We start from the raw sequence: 18322 nt of genomic DNA, 5'->3' as shown, positions 1-18322 counted from the left end.
AAGGGGGAAAACATGGTAATGTAGTGAGATTTGAATTTCAAAAGACGGGCTCGCTGGCTAGACAATGCATTACTGACTCGATCTCTCGCGTTAAGAAATCAACACTGAGCTCCAGTTAAACTGGTGCTTCCCACCTCGGTCTGGAAGTTATTTTATTTATTGCCCGCCAGAGGTATATTGCGTTGAGCTGTGGCAAAAAGCCGGTGCCAGTAGAGAGGCTTTCCCATGATTTTATTTCTTCATTAAAAACAATTCAGAAGTTTCAGGGAAGTTCTCCCTTATTTTCCCATATTCCAGACACTTCCTAAGCAGGGAGATTAGGCGTGTTTTGCGAATTTTCTTCCAGTTCTGTGCGGAATTGCAAACACCTGTAACTATTTAATGCCAAGGTGGTTATTATAAGGTCGTTTGTGACGCACCGTAACATCTTATTGGTCGAGTCATACTGGAAGATGTACTATCTTGACTGCTAGCTTTTACTTGTTCTTTATTAATTTTATCTCAATTTTACTTTTTCTATTCGTTTCTGCCATTTGGCTGTTCTGTTTACTCTAGTCACCTTTTCTGAACTCGTCTTTTGCTTTAACTCTTCTAATATATTTTCTTCTATCTCTTCCATTTTTCTCTTTTGGGCCTTCTTACTTTATTCTGTTTAAACATTATTTCCCCTCATTTTAAGTTCATCTTCCTTCCATCTGCCACGTCCTCTCACGGGAGCATCTGTCAGCTTAGCACAGGGTAGAAACAATGAGATATCTCTGGGCACAGATCAGGGTGACTAACACTACGAATATATGGAAAGAAACGATAGATTTAACCCACTACAGAGGGTACAATTCCTCATATATTCTTGAATAATCATGTACAAATATTAGATAACTTTGGAAAATCTTTTCATACAATATTTTCTTCTATTTTTATTTCTTATTAATTGTAGCCAATCTTCTTCTTGTAATTGCTGAGGCTTCTTCTTCTTGTAATTGCTAAGGCTTCTTCTTGTAATTAATAAGGCTTCTTCTTCTTGCAATTATTACATATTGTGTACTTTTCTTCTTTCTTTTCTTTATCGATCTTATCCAAATAAAAACGATCTCCCAGACAAACAAAGAGAAAGGAGTTAGTTAAAGATCGCCGCCTGGCCGGCGCTAACCTTAACTTAGAGCTGCAATGGATGCGCCTACCGAAAGTGCTTGGGTGCCTGCCGTAAGATGGCGCTACACCGGGAAAAAACAACCCAAAAGCCGCACGAAACTCTCAGTTCGTGGGAACCGAAATAGACACAGAATCGTAATTACAATTCTACTTCTTTACTTTTATATAATGATCACTTATGCTATTACTGAATGTTAATTACCCTTTTCACCTTATTTATATCCTGTTATTGTATTAAGTTCATTTATTTCTTTCACTATAATTAGTATTAATATCTACAATCATTATTTCACCACATCAGCGCTTTCCTTTTTCTCTATTTACAATTGTATACGTTTTCGTGGGTGCTGCCATCTCTGGCCCACTTTCTAAGCTGCTTTATGCATCATAAACGTCGTTCTCTTTGCATGCTGCCATCTATGATCCTATACCTCAAAGAACAACAATGCAGTTTGTGTACTTCACACATCTGTCCCATGTTCGATTTCTGGTGGTTAGTATCCCCTTTTAAATCTGTAAGCCCAGTCCTAATTTTCCTACATATGCGTACTGTGAACATAAACTATATCAAATATTTTGCTTTTCCTCATTTCGCTATTTAAACCACTAATTTATTTCAATTATTTATTATTTACCTACACTCAGTAGGTTAGGTGTAGACTGACTGGTTATTTTGGATTCCCTTAGTCACTACATTCACGAAGGCTTTCCCTTGTTTAGTTTCCTTTTTGTCACTAGATGTCAGTACGGAGCCATACTCAGTTTTCTAACGACAACAACCTACACTAGTAAAATAAGGAGACATTTTAGTATTGCTGTTAATGCACTGAAACCAACTTCAAGTGGTCTATCATTTCTTTTTATCATTGGTAGAAAATCCAAACAACAAAACAATTTATCTCTAATATGCCATGAAAAATTTCTTCCTAGTAATGAATATAAACATTTACGAAATCTCATTCCACTAGTAGCCGTTAGAAATGCAGGTACTCTAGTACTATACGGACTACCTCATTTCTGACAGTCTATTTTTCTGAGGTTAGGTTCGCTTCTATACCTAACCTAACCTCAGAAAACAGACGGTCTGAAATGAAGTACAAGTAGTACGTATAATACTAAAGTACCGAAACACGCTTAATTGGTTATGATCGTAGTGGGACTATGGCTAAATTATCCAGTCTAGCTACGTTGGCGGAGCAGGAACGCCTAAAGGTTTGCTAGCTTCCCAGAAAGTGAGTCGTGCTCGAGACATTTAGTATAAAATATCCGGTGTTGTAATTTCTGGATAATTCTAAATTATACCTGATTGCACAGTGTTCATAGCATATCTTGAAACATCCAACTTAAGAAAACATGACCCCACGTTGAAAGAAAGTAGTGCATTTAATATAATTTTGAATAGTGTTTTGGAAGTAACATCTTTATTTATGAATTCCAACTGTAACTAGTTACTTTTTAAAAAAGAAGTAGATGTAATTGAGTTACTTCCTTGCAATAGAAGTAACATTAGGACATTTAATTTGTTAATCAATAGTTCTAACAATATTAATATATGAGGATTTATATTATGTACCAGAAAAATAAAACACACCTAAGTCTTCGTATATTTCTTTTAGCCGACCTTTGTGGCGGAGTGGTTAGAACAGCACACTACGACGCCAGTAGTCCCGGGTTCGATTCCCGGCCTGGACATGGGTGTTCTTCTGAGTGTCTCAATCAATCAATCAATCAATATATTTATTTTATTACAATTCATGATCATTCATTTTGTGTAATTTGTTTGCAAGAAAACTTAGTTACTTTCCAAGTAGCAGTAACTTATTTACTTTTTGAGCCAATTAACTGTAACTCTGTTACTTTTAAACAGTAACTGTTAACACTGGGTACGAAGGCTGCCACTGTGGACTGAGATCAAACCTTGTTTATATCACGGACGCTTGTCGCGTCTTCAGCCATTCCGTCTGAAATAACATCCGCCCAGCTATTTTCATCACCTCTCTTTCGCACACCAAACCGGACAAGGCTCTAACTGCACCTATTCCCTGTCTCCAATACGCAGCCTGAAACTTTTCCAAGTTGAAACTGAAGTTTTCTTCTTTTTTTTTTACAGACACTTCAGCAAAGACGGTGAGCGTTATAAACTTCGCGTAAAAGGCCATAAAGTTCTGAAGGAGAAGCCGTTCATTATGTCTGCAAGAAAACCGAGTAAAAATTAAAGCCCAAGAGGAGAAGGACGATGTTATCGAGACCATTAAAAACTCCCATCTCGCTAATAAAAGTATTTGCTCGTTATTGCCAGAATTTTATGGTAATTTACAACGCGCCTGCGTACACCGGTACGAAGTGTTCCTTACAGGCGACCAATGAAGACACGGCACCCATCCAACAACCAAATTACCTATAGACACCGTCTCCTCAAACTCTTATGGCCCATACGCTCCGTGGAGACCCAAAATATAATCAGAATTGGCGCCGATATTACATACGCAAGTGCCAAGTTAGTACCCTGATTTCGTCAGGGACAAGGGGGGCGGGGGTTATTGGTATTAATAGCCGTGATCAGCTGGACGTTAAGGCAGGAGCTTTCAATTACCTTTGGAAACAATTTTATGCCGCAATTTGCTCCGTCATTAATCATACGTTAAACTGTAGGAGATACATACATCTTGTAGCTTAGCAACATTATTGACATTGAGAATATGGCGGCTGTAAGGAGGTAATGTGGCTGTATTCTTTTAAAGAAGGGAAATACTTTTCTTTTGTGATCTAGTTTATAGCCTTGCTGCACGGATCAAGAAAAAGGCCTAATATCGTACATGCTGATTATTTGCAACAGTAGGCCTAACATTTTCACAGGGTGTACGCAAAGTAGAGATCACGTTTCGATTCATTTTGGATTATGTTTCATTATATATATGGATGAAATCAATTAGCTTCTGTAGAAATGTCATTCTTCGTAGAATAGTGATGATGATGATCATCATCATCATTTCCAATAATTGGCATAAAGAGGCATGCATTGCTCAATTTAGAAAATATGAAGCGTGTATTTTAATGATTCCATTTCAACATAAATGTTACAGTCATATGCAGTACAACATAGTATTTTATTATCTTGTTGGTATTGCTTTTGTGAATAATCACTTTGTATACTATTAACAACTTTAATAATACTGTTAATTACACTAAAATGACAAACTTGGAAAAATACATAAGAAAGCGAAAAATGAACAGGAAAATAAATAATTCTCTTTTTTCGTTCTATCCGTTTTGAACTGATATACAACAATACAATTGTTGCGTTTGATTTAAACATAAGAGCATTTATAATCCGCCGCCGATCAAAGAAACAAGAACATTATTGAGATTTTCGCATTGATGCTTCGAAATCTCAAGTCAAGTCAAGCCTGTACATTGATTTAGATAACAAAAGGAAGCTCTCATATTACTCAAGACCTGCACAAGGAGACCAACCAAGCTAGCAAAAGCTCTGCTTAAATTAAGTGTACACTTTCACGCAAAATTATTGTTCCCGATCACGTGAAACCAGAAGCATTAGACCGTACACTCTAAAAAATTATGCAACTGTGAACTGAGTTGAGTTACCACAAAAAGTCGTGTTCACAGAACACTCCTATTGGTGTTAGTGAGGAATTGGCGTTGTTTAACACCATTTTTGGTGTCTTATTACACCATTTGCTGCCATACTACACCACGTATGGAGGAGGCTTTAACACCCGATTAGATGTTGTGCTACACCAATTACGGTGTTACACCACTTTTGGTGACATCTCAGTTGCATATTTTTAGTGCGTAATAAGATCACTGGAGTAACAACCAAATTACACAAATAAGTACAGTAAAACCTCGTTAATCCGGACTAATGGGGGGATAAGTTGACGGGTTTAAGGAAAGTCCGGATTAACTGAAATAACCTAAGAGAACAGTAGAGAGTGCATTAAGACTCCGTTTTTAGCAACAAAACACGTTTATTATGGTGTATTAAAAGGGCATAGGCCTAAATACACTATAGAGTACAGTACAAAGTCTGCGGGAAACAGAATTTCATCAGTGGTTGACTGCCTTTTCTTTGGGAAGTTCTCTTGTTGACTTCTAGCCACATTTGAAACCTTGCATTCTGCTTTTTTTTCTTGCCTTTTGCCTGTCCGGATTAAGCTAAGTTCGGCTTATCGGAGTCCGGTTAACGAGGATTTACTGTATAAACGAAAGGAAAGTAGAAAGTATATACTCTAATGAGTAAGCCCTGTGTGAGGTTAGAATTTATTATTTACTTTTCCCATTCAGCGTCGCTTTTTTCACGTTTTGGCTGGTCGCAACGATGAGGCCAGGATTTGAACACAGCACCTTTGTACACTGATTCAAATTACCCTACAATTTACAATTTCTACCGTCAAAATTTAACCGTCTGCCTGTTAACCGTTTTTTCGTGAGCGCATGCACAGCCATTTCGTCACTTTTCTGCATTCTAGTTACAGAGAGAAGTATAGATGGCGCTAGTATCTGCATAGAATATTAAGCACAGACACATACTAAACTTTCTTAACATATTTAGCCCTGTAACAGAGCATTAAGACATAAATAAATTCTTTTCAAATTCATGTCCGAATATTTTATCATTCATAAAGATAGATAATGATTATCAGTTTCAGTTGTGTACACCGTAAATGTATTGCTAATAACTATTATTAAAGTTGTTATTATTGTCAGCTATATAATAGCAATTAGAATGAAACATTCAAAAGTGCGCAGCTTGAGATCGGTTAGTTCATTGAACTCTCCAGCCTAACTATTGCCTATTTTTGTGGGAGTAGGAAAAGGTTTATTATACATTTACCTTGACTCATCTCACCCAACAGGTCGGTAGGTGTCGGGGCTTGCACTGAGTTGATACCTTCCTGCTCGAAAAGGTTTATTATCCATATAATAGCGATTAATGCCTTAAAACACCACTAACTAACTTATAAGTCCACTTTATGAACAGTAAGGCTAATCGGAGCTTGACCTACAGTTTAAAGTGGAATCCGAACCACTGTGTGCCTCCACCGGGTATCGAACTTAATACCTCATAAGCAGAGGTATTTTCTTACTGTAGTTGGGTGACAACACAAATTGACAGCGATAATCATTCCTCCAACCGACATTTTACAGCGTAAAGGTGATTTCAGACCGAAGCGACAACAACAACAGCAACGTGGCGAAAATGTATTGAACGATCACTGAAAATAACCTTCGCCTGTTATTTTGTTAAACCTTTTTTATGCTGTTGGACTTTTATGAAATGTTTACCTTATTCCTGGACTGAGCTGACTGAACTGAAACCTATGACAGCCCGCCAGAATTAGCGTAGCCAGACACGGGCTCATGTACAGTGATGTGCCGTAAACTATAAGTTTACGTCTACATGCGTTGTCTACACGTAATCTACGCGCAGATTATATTGGGTTGCAGTTTACACAGACAAACATTAAACTTAATTTTCAAGGCTTTCATGAAAGGAAAGTGACATTTTAAACTATATTTGTTCGTAACGAATTGACAACAAAATGTATCTTCTCTCAACTATGGAAGAAGATATATCGTATGCAAGAAAAACGAAAGGTGGCAGTAGTGAGGCGAAAGTAGTCTCTTCCCCGTAAAATAGTAGAATATTTCCTACGATAAGTTTTTCCTATGTCAGAAATTGTTCAAAATTGCAAGGAAGGGTATGAAAGTTTCTTCTCACACATTAGCAACCGATACGCAGTATAATTTTATTTTATTTCTACAGCGCCCTTTGCTAAGTTATCACCTTTCGCCATGTTTTTTACGTAGATTACGTCATCTACGTGCATAAAATAGTCTATGTGTAGAATATAGACTATCGTTGTTTACGCGTATACGCACATCACTGCTCATGTAGCTGGGGTCCCCTCCTGAAAATTTGCATAAATTATATTCTTGCCAGAAGCTGCGATTGGGTGTCAAAACTGGGGGGGGGGGATAGTACGGTAGTAAAAAGTGGAGTTGCAAATGTACCCTCCCCCGTCTTTTTTAAGTAGTTAAGATAAAAAGAAATTTCAAGCATAAATACACAAACCTATACATGATAAGGTAGAAAGTAGTACTCACTCATTTATACATTCTAGACTAGGATCTAGAGGTCAGTGTTGCCACAATCAAAAAGCGCAAAATCCCTTTTACAGGTGTAAAATTTATCTTCTTTGACCGTTTTTCACTTGTACTTACTATCACAAGTTTTTTCTCGTCAGCTATTACCGTTAACACTGACAAAACATGAATGGTTCGAGTGTTGAATGAATAACCGAACATTTAGATTATTAATATGAAATTCTAAACTTCAGGAATGTGTTCAAAATATCTGAAATCTAATATATAAATCTGATAACTTCAAATTTTCCTGCAATTTTGTTTTAAAAATTCTTTAACATTTTAGCTCAATTTCTTGTTAGGTGGCAACACTGCTGTAGGGCTTTGCCGCGAGATGTCGCTGTCGTCGACGATGTAAAGGGTTGCTAACATATTGCTTATAATCCTCTTGTCTTGAGGCACATCCTTCGGCGAAAATTTTTCCCTAACGCTCGCTGCAGGAGGAACACTCGTTTAAAGTGAATAATTAATCCTGCAAGCTCATATTGTTAAAAGGGGCAAATTGTTGCATATGAAGAAGCCCTATAGGGTGGATGATAAATGTCACGACAGTTGCTATGGGGAGAGAAGACTGTAAGATGCGAGCCTGAAGGAATTAATGTTGCTCTAACATTGTGTCATGGATATGTATAGTAATGGCCAACTACGAAGGCGGTTTACCATTCTGCACTGCGATTGGAGAAAGAGCGCTGTTGCTAGATCGATTCTGTCGTCTGCTAAATGCTGCTTTCCCTGAGCAGAAGCGAATAATAAGGCTGGGATATCTTTGTTCGCCCTCTTCCCCTTCCTCTCAGAATCGGAAGACTTGGCAACAGCGCTCGACCGCCTTCTTAGTCGATGGAGAGTCTATCTGATTCTCACACAAATATTCATTGTAAAGTATAGAACACAGGGAGTGTATTGTTCTCTTCGTTATGCACTCTCAAACGGCGTTTGGACTAACCTATTCTCCTTCCCGCGCTAGCAATCGCTGGACAGTTCCTACTGGACCAGGAAGAACCCATTGGAAGCATCGCTTACGCTTGCGCTTTTGCCACATTGTAATTTAATCTCAATTTCTGTTGTATTGTTATGTAAACTCCTCTCGCCCAGTTTTCAAGATGGTAGTTTGTGTGCTGTAATATGTAAAATATGCATTCCCGTATAGCTCTCCGTAGCGTGGTTTATAGATACTATGGATGGCCACTAGGATACCAAGGATAAAATTATTTAAAATTATCCAATTTCCGTTTCGGATGCAACGGATATCCGGATAATCCGCCAATAGTACGGATATGCGGATGATTTGGATATCCGTATAGTGCAGATTTAATGAAGAATGTGTAGAAAATATAAAATAATATAGCCTATGGATAGCCCTAAAACTGATAAATGACAAAACTTTTCGGATAATCCACAGTTTCATATACAGGGTGATTATAAAGTCCCATGACATTTTTGAAAATTGGGGACTACTAACAAAATAAATGGTACTACAGTACAGAAGAGACACCAAAACACAAAACTAACGCTTTTCCACATGGCCTACACGAAATTAACACCTTTCCACATGACCTGCGAAGTGGGGCGGTGCACCGTCTTGTTGGAGGACCACTGTACCAATGATATCATCATCCAACAACTACGGCTCTAGGACCAGTTGCAACATGTCGAGGTAAGTGCCTCCATTAATTGTTTGTTCCACAAACATGAATGGCCCATACACTCTGTTTGGTCATGCTGAGCCAGACATTCACTTTCGGAGTGTCCCTTTGCCATTCGATGGTAGCATTGGGCGGCTCATTGCCCCATATTCGACAATTATGACGGTTCACACGTCCACACGTCGCTGAAAATGATGTTGTCCATTACCTGTTCCTCATGTGCAGCCTCACAGAGATCGAAGATGTGGGAAAGTGTTACTTTTGTGGAGGTCATGTGAAAACCGTTAATTTTGTGTTTTGGTGTCTCTTCTGTACTGTAGTACCATTTACTTTGTTATTTGTCCCCGATTTCGCAAAAATGTCATGGGACTTTATAATCACCCTGTATGCTGACACTTTGGTTAATCAGAATATCCGATATCCGGATATATTAAATCCGAACAAAGAATTATCCGAATTTGGCCTTCTTATACAATAAGAAGGGGCTGACAGAAGACAGCGACAAGGCCACGTGGGTTCTGCTAGAAAGCTCAACCTTCGACAAACGCTAGAAAAGCTGATACGTTTTACTTGTATTATGTTAATAACTGACTAATGCTCATCGGTGATCGATGAGACTCGCTGAAGTGCACAGAATCCTCTCAGGTACAGGGGTAGTGTTAGGCAACAATATCTCACAGCACAGAGGAATAAAACCACATTACTGCAGTAGATAGAATGAAAGGATTTATTTCTATTTATTACGTCTATGTACCAAATATATTTAAGATGAATTTGAGGATTTCGCCTTATCGGTGTCTTGGCTGAACTATAACACATAACCTCAATGCGTGGCCATCGGCGTACCTATGGTCGCTCTCATAAACAGCTTATGCCCCGAACTGCCATACCAAGATGTATGCACAACACCGAGGAGTTCCTTTTGAGTTTAGATTCTATCGACGATCTGACGCGAATGTGTTAATTTCTTATGCGAAATCCTCGCTTTTATACTATTTCAAGATCACAGATCAAATACAGATGAATCAGTTGCTATTTACAAAAAGATGCTACAAACGAAACTGACATCTACGAAGCGTATTCGTAAAGTAAGTACCGTTTGCAAATATCGCCGCTGTAGCACTGCAGTCACGACCGTGTGAGTTCTCGCTGACGTCCTTCATCAGTTAGTAAGCCACAGGCACGCGTGGGAGCAGGTCATGCTTTTTCTTCGTAGTTTTCTGAAGGTTTGAAATGTTCAAGAAAATCAATCGGCCCGCCGACTGTGAAGTTCGGTTTGTGATTCGTTTTCTCAATGCAAGAATGGTTGAATTCTTGCCTAGAGGACAGACCATCAACAAAGATGCCTGCTGTAACACATTAATCCGGCTGCGTCGTTCAATTCAAAACAAAAGACGCGGAATGCTTAGCGAAGGCATTGTGTTGCTTCACGACAATGCTCGTCCGCATACGGCCCAACAAACTCAAGATTTGATCACGTCATTCGGCTGCGAATAGTTTAATCATCCGCCCACAGCCCTGACTTGGCACCAAGTGACTACCATCTCTTTCTTCATCTGAAGAAGAAGTTTCTTGCTGGTCAGCGTTTCGACGAGGATGACGACGTCGAAGCAGCAGTGCATGGATGGCTTTCATCACAGGCGGGGACATTCCATGATGATGGGATACAAAAACTAGTGCCACGCTACGACAAATGCTTGAACAATAGTGGAAACTACGTAGAAAAGTAGTTTAAGGTCTACAGAATGCAATGGAAATAAAAAAAATGTACGAAACTATTTTACATAATTTTTTACACCCTTTCGGTACTTATTTTCCGAATACATGGGTTTCTATCACAGATTATATAAAACACTTTTCAGAAACCATTACCCAATACACAATAAGACATACAATACAATTAAACAAGAGATATACATTACAAACAAGGTGCAATTCACATACAATAACACAAAATTTGCGTGTTCTTTCACAAAAGATCATATTCAGTGACATATTTTCAAGTTGTGACGTCACTAAAATATGGATCATATCATCTGCCCCTTCCTTTCGGAAACTAAGTTTCAGGAGGGAAGCTATCTACCTGGAGGAAACAGTTTGAAAAAAAAAAAAACCTGTCTTCTTTTTCTCCGAAATGTGCATCAGTTTCAGATTATCCAAGTTAACTTTGACATATAATTCTTTCGTCCTTTGGATTGACAATGTCACAACATTATTTTCCACTTTGTCCACTAGATAAGGCCCTGTCCACAACATAAACAACTTTTGAATAGTCTTATCTAGCCGCGAGCTTAAGGAGTGGTTTCTAACCATCACAAAGTCCCCAACTGTCACTGGCTTGGCATTGCGTTTTATTTTATATTCTGCGATTGCTTCATCTTCTCTCTGATCTGAGCAAAGAATCATTTGGACTTCCAATCCGATTGAGCTTCTTCCCGTTCGGGCCACTTGAAGTGGGTTCGGATCTCTCTGCGTATGGGACGGTTGAAGAACAGTTCAGCAGGCGAATATCCAGTGGTCTCAGAAATAGAATAATTAATTAACCAAACAACCTTTGATATGTAGCGAAACCAAGCCTGATGCTCTCGACAACAAAACCAACGAAGTAATCTGAGTATCTCCTGATTTGCTCGTTCTACCATGTTCCCTTTTGGATTGTAAGCTGTTCCGCAAACATGATGGATACCACGGCATTTGGTAAATTCTTGCCAGTGCTTACGGGTAAACTGAGCTTCTGTGTCACTTAAGGCAAAGGTAACGTTTGGAAGTGGTCCAAACATCCTCTGTGAAGCGTGTTTACAATTTCTGTAGTGTTGGCAGTGCGTAAAGCATAGGCGGAGACAAAACGTGTACCCACATCATGTATTGGTATGTGTTAGACCGAGGAAGCTTCCCAATCCTGTCCAGGGACAGGAATAGTGTTAGGCAACAATATCTCACAGCACTGATGAATCAAACCACATTACTGCCGTAGATAGCATGATAGGATTTAGTTACTTTATTTAGACGGTATATTAACTTAGACCTTGACTTGAGAAAGGTATATGTATAATAAGACTCGCATAAAGTAAGTCACTATTTAACTTCCATGTGTGGACGTCGTTCATATAAACCTTCGAGTAGTTGAAATCATTTCTCCTTCTTCGTTCACTACGCTGAAAGGATGATTTTTGGCGAGGGGGGAAATCGATATGATCCTCCAGAATCCTATCAAAGATTTGACCATATTTAATCTTATTCTCAATTAATTTGCTTCTTATATTCACAATAAACGTTATGAAAGTTATGATATTTAAAGGATCAGATGAAATATTCGTAGACAATGATGCACAATCTTTACAAGCCAAATCGGTAGCTTCGTGGCTTTCAGACCGAACTTCTAAGCCACAATATTCATAATGTAAAAACTTTGTGCATTTATTGGTCGAAAATGTGCTTCTTTCATTATCAATGTCTCGACAACAATTGGGAACATTAAGTCCTGAACTTGAAGTAAGACATTTATTTGCGCTACGAAAATATTTCCTTCCCATTTCGAAACAAAATAACTCCGTGCCTTTAAATATTCAGTGCCCTTGCACAATAAGTTTCTTTACTTCAATTGATTTCTCCTTGCACACTACAATATAAGGCCCCACGTTGGGCGCCACTCGATACGTTTTACTTGTTTTATGTTTATTAATAATAACTGAATGATGCTCAGCGGTGAACGATAAGACTCGCTGAAGTACACAGACTCCTCTCAGGTACAGGGGTAATGTTAGGCAACATAGGCAGATTATATAAAACACTTTTCAAAAACCATTACCCAATACACAATAAGACATACAATACAATAAATATTAAACAAGATATATACATTACAAACTAGGTGCAATTCACATACAATAACACAAAATTTACATGTTCTTTCACAAAAGAACATATCAAGTGACATATATTCAAGTTATGACGTCACCAAAATATGGATGATATCACAGCAACAGATTAGGCCAAGCGTGTTTTACTTCTGCCTTTTAAAATTTAACCGGGACAGGGTATAAAGTGGAATTCGAACCACAGCAATGCACCTCCACCGGGAACGAACTCAGGACCACTTGATTACAGAGATACAACGTCATCCCTACGCCACCTGCTAGATCATAATTGTAGGTTATGTGTGTGTGTGCCCTGTCGTCTTCATGTTAATTACTATTCTGTCCTGATGGATATTCCAATTTAGAATCTTTGTTTTATAAATCTAGTAGAACTTCACTACCGGTAATGTGTTTTGCGTCTGTTTGAACTTTGCCTAGTACTTATCTGCTGTGTTCTGTGAGTTCATTCCATTCATGTATAATTTATCCGTTTCACAGCCGCTACTTCGGTTCCCGCCTCCATAGAGGAATCATCGTAAGCTAGGGATCGGAGGTTTGAACCCTGGGAAAGGCATGGCTATATTACTGTATTTCTCCCATCATTCATTACATGATCATAGGCGAGGTGACCTGCCGAGGCACTAAAATGTCAACCTATCTTCAAGACAATGCACCTTGGAGTGTATTTTTATTATTATTAGACAGAACTGTGCCTCCACTAACTATAAACCAATGTGGGGACAGCTCGGGTTCGCGTCAAGTCACGCGCATCAGCCAAACCCGGTGCTTCATATTAAATGCGCAAACCGTAGTGCTTGGGGTCTTACCAACAAAATTCTTAACACGAGGAGTTACGAAAGACAAAAGATAAAAATCGCACTCGGTTCTCAACCTTCTTTGATTTTCTATACATATCGTAAGTGTACTTGTCAACTATCTTTCACATTTTCGTCTTTCTTTATAATTCATTGTTGCATATTAGACTTGATTCAATCATTCATTGTAATTATCTAAATTTTCGTGTTTGTTTTAATTATCCTTTACACCTTTCTACTTTGTTAAAATTAGTTTTATCTATCATTACTGGTGCTGCCATCTGTTATTGTCTAACTCAAACATTTTCCTTTTATCGCTCCTATGGACACGTAATAACCTCAGTTGCTATACTCACCTGTGGGGCTTGTCATGTGTCTCTTCATAAATTTCATCTGATCATAATTTATCCTCACATTCGCGATTAGCCAAAAGTGACAGAAAAGTAACGTAAAACAACGGCAGTAGATAGATAGATATTTGTTGTGCCCACGTGTCTTCCTTCTTTCCGAGTACATTATGAATGTCTTTCCTGGTTTGCTGCATTGGAAACTGGGATAACAATTCTGCGTGCCTAATTAATTGTTGCTTTTTGCCCTCTTACTAGGAGATGCAATCTGACCGTTGGACCTTACAACCGAACTGCAGAAAACAAGATTTGGGAAAGTTGAATTTGAAGTGCGGATATTCAGCCATAACCTCAGTAAGTACACTAGAACTTTTCTTATAAGTTAAATATTGCGAAATTTACTTAAATCGTGGGGAATGAGGCAAGCTGGAGAACCTATCTACACGTTGTGTGAGAGTAAGATTATTTTGGAAAATCCCACTCTCCGCAATAGGAATATCCTTTGTTAATTCTAACATTGGAATTTAACGTCAGCTGCTCTAAACAAGATTAAAATGAAAAGTTATTCTCGTTTGAAAAGATGGTGAGTGAAGTTCACATGTAACAATGTACAGTTTTATCCCAAGGGAACAATGCATTGTCTGAACACAGTTAGACATATGTGAGTATTCTTTATGTTTTACCTGCTGATTTGAATTCAAAGTAGTTAGCTGAGAAGAAAGAACGAAATTCAAGAAATAATACTTTAACCAATGGAAACGTGAAAGAATACGTTAATTTGGTGTATTAGTTTTGTTATCACAACCAAACTATCATTTTCGGGATTACGGCTGCATCTCTTATTCTGTTAATGAAATACATTAGCCATATGCTTGTTTTAATCTATTTTGTGGGTCCGTTGAACACTTATCTCTAAGAGTTCTAACTACAAATAATTGTCCTCCTTGATTCCACCATGACGCTTCGATGACCGAGTACATCGCCACACACGCCGGTACCCAGGATTTGGGTATGTGTGGTGAGCCGATACCCACACCGATACTATTATTACCTCTGGTACCGACACTGATGCTTGAAAATCGAAACAATTTAAAGTTCTTCATAGTACTGTTTGATATTATAGGTTTCTTTCTACTCTTACGGCGGGCGCTCTATATGCTAGCAAGAGAAGTGGGGAGCGGGGTATACGCAGCAGACCAACCAGACAACAGCGGTGGCGCCGAGAGTTACGACGTCGATGGGAGGCACTACTATGCTCACCTCGTTCTACAGGCTGTTGCGTTTCTTATCGCGCTGAATAGATCGCTTCCCCGTTCTCCGCTTCCCTTGCCAGCATATAGAGCGCCCGCCGTAAGACTAGAAAAGAGGTGTAGTGTGCACGTATTTTACTCCATTATTATAACCATCCAATTTAACCGATTTTCGCTTTAAAATATTCAAAATGGAGAGTGAAAGAAAAAGACAAACAGAAAGAGAGTAAAAGAGAGACAAACAGAAGGCGAGTGAAAGAGAGAGAGAGAGAGACAAACAGAAGGAGAGTAAAAGAGAGAGAGAAGCAGAAGGAGAGTAAAAGAGAGAGAGAAGCAGAAGGAGAGTAAAAGAGAGAGAAACAGAAGGAGAGTAAAAGAGAGAGAGAGAAGCAGAAGGAGAGTAAAAGAGAGAGAAACAGAAGGAGAGTAAAAGAGAGAGAGAAGCAGAAGGAGAGTAAAAGAGAGAGAAACAGAAGGAGAGTAAAAGAGAGAGAGAAGCAGAAGGAGAGTAAAAGAGAGAGAAACAGAAGGAGAGTAAAAGAGAGAGAAACAGAAGGAGAGTAAAAGAGAGAGAGAAGCAGAAGGAGAGTAAATGAGAGAGAGAGAAGCAGAAGGAGAGTAAAAGAGAGAGAGAAGCAGAAGGAGAGTAAAAGAGAGAGAGAAGCAGAATGAGAGTAAAAGAGAGAGAAACAGAAGGAGAGTAAAAGAGAGAGAAGCAGAAGGAGAGTAAAAGAGAGAGAGAAGCAGAAGTTGTGTAAAAGAGAGAGAGAGAAGCAGAAGGAGAGTAAAAGAGAGAGAAGCAGAAGGAGAGTAAAAGAGAGAGAGAAGCAGAAGGAGAGTAAAAGAGAGAGAAACAGAAGGAGAGTAAAAGAGAGAGAAACAGAAGGAGAGTAAAAGAGAGAGAGAAGCAGAAGGAGAGTAAAATAGAGAGAAACAGAAGGAGAGTGAAATAGAGAGAAGCAGAAGGAGAGTAAAATAGAGAGAAGCAGAAGGAGAGTAAAATAGAGAGAAACAGAAGGAGAGTAAAAGAGAGAGAAACAGAAGGAGAGTAAAAGAGAGAGAGAAGCAGAAGGAGAGTAAATGAGAGAGAGAAGCAGAAGGAGAGTAAAAGAGAGAGAAACAGAAGGAGAGTAAAAGAGAGAGAGAAGCAGAAGGAGAGTAAAAGAGAGAGAGAAGCAGAAGGAGAGTAAAAGAGAGAGCAGCAGAAGGAGAGTAAAAGAGAGAGAAACAGAAGGAGAGTAAAAGAGAGAGAGAAGCAGAAGGAGAGTAAATGAGAGAGAGAAGCAGAAGGAGAATAAAAGAGAGAGAGAAGCAGAAGGAGAGTAAAAGAGAGATAGAAGCAGAAGGAGAGTAAAAGAGAGAGAAACAGAAGGAGAGTAAAAGAGAGAGAGAAGCAGAAGGAGAGTAAAAGAGAGAGAGAAGCAGAAGTTGAGTAAAAGAGAGAGAGAGAAGCAGAAGTTGAGTAAAAGAGAGAGAGAGAAGCAGAAGGAGAGTAAAAGAGAGAGAGAAGCAGAAGGAGAGTAAAAGAGAGAGAAACAGAAGGAGAGTAAAAGAGAGAGAGAAGCAGAAGGAGAGTGAAAGAGAGAGAAACAGAAGGATAGTAAAAGAGAGAGAGAAGCAGAAGGAGAGTAAAAGAGAGAGAAACAGAAGGAGAGTAAAAGAGAGAGAAACAGAAGGAGAGTAAAAGAGAGAGAGAGAAGCAGAAGGATCATAAATGAGAGAGAAACAGAAGGAGAGTAAAAGAGGGAGACAAACAGAAGGAGAGTAAAAGAGAGAGAAACAGAAGGAGAGTAAAAGAGAGAGAGAAGCAGAAGGAGAGTAAAAGAGAGAGAAACAGAAGGAGAGTAAAAGAGAGAGAGAAACAGAAGGAGAGTAAAAGAGAGAGACAAACAGAAGGAGAGTAAATGAGAGAGAAACAGAAGGAGAGTAAAAGAGAGAGATAAACAGAAGGAGACTAAAAGAGAGAGACAAACAGAAGGAGAGTAAAAGAGAGAGAGAGAAGCAGAAGTTGAGTAAAAGAGAGAGAAACAGAAGGAGAGTAAAAGAGAGAAACAGAAGAAGAGTAAAAGAGAGAGAGAAACAGAAGGAGAGTAAACGAGAGGACAAAATATAGTTTTTTCACAAATGCTGGTGCAAAATCAATGGGAAATTAGAATTTTCCATAACTTCCAGGATAATTACACTCCGCGAAATTGTCACGTGGCATTTTTTGCAGACCCCGCGAACGATAAAAATGTTGTTAAAATATCTCCGGTATTGGCAAATAAAATTCTGCCGATACTTTCCGATACTAATAATACTTGTATCGGCCGATACATCGGTATCGGTTCGACCCTAATTCCAACCGAAGAAAACAAAAGGATATCTAGAATTTAGTGCCACCTACTGCCTTGAGGCGTTTCACGATGCGCACAAAAGCAAGCAACCATGTCGGCGCTAGAAGCGAATCCACTTTGGGCTAAAGAAATGGTGGACTATAAATTCACGGGTGACATAGTGGAGAAGGATTTGACACCGGAACCCATAATTTATTACGCGGCCACAAGAGCAGTATCGATCCATATAAACATCAGAGGAGACTCCCTTGCCGGTGGTTATCAATAGCTGCGAGAATTCTCGATGCTTCCGAAGTGGTAAACGGCCGTCATCGGTTTTGCCTAACCAGAAGGATACTCATCGTAATTTCAAATTTTAAGTGAATGACTGCTGGTGAATGTAGTGTAACAGCACCTCTTTGAATTGGTAAAGAGTCGCGCTGTCATAATAATATGTCTACAATAAACTGTGCCTTCTTTGTTCACGAACGAAGTTTCGCCACTCTCCGTGACGGAATGGTTAGAGCAACGCGCTATACTGTCAACTATTCTACCGGGTAGCCAGAATTAAAGCTACCGTATTCACAGCCCTCTGGAGCCCGAAGCAACGGGTTGTGCTGAAACTTGGTATAGAGGCTATGGAAACAATAGGGAAGCGTATGCTGTTGGAGAAAAAAGTTCAAATTTTCACCACCAGGTGCAAATGTGGCGCTGAAATCGGGTTAACAGTGAACAACATCCCGGGAAACGCTTCGTGCGACCATTGATCACGCTT

This window comes from Lepisma saccharinum, chromosome 25 (genome assembly GCF_977018435.1).
Source record: "Lepisma saccharinum chromosome 25, izLepSacc3.1, whole genome shotgun sequence".
In the NCBI taxonomy this organism is placed as follows: domain Eukaryota; kingdom Metazoa; phylum Arthropoda; class Insecta; order Zygentoma; family Lepismatidae; genus Lepisma; species Lepisma saccharinum.
This window is presented reverse-complemented; position numbering follows the sequence as displayed.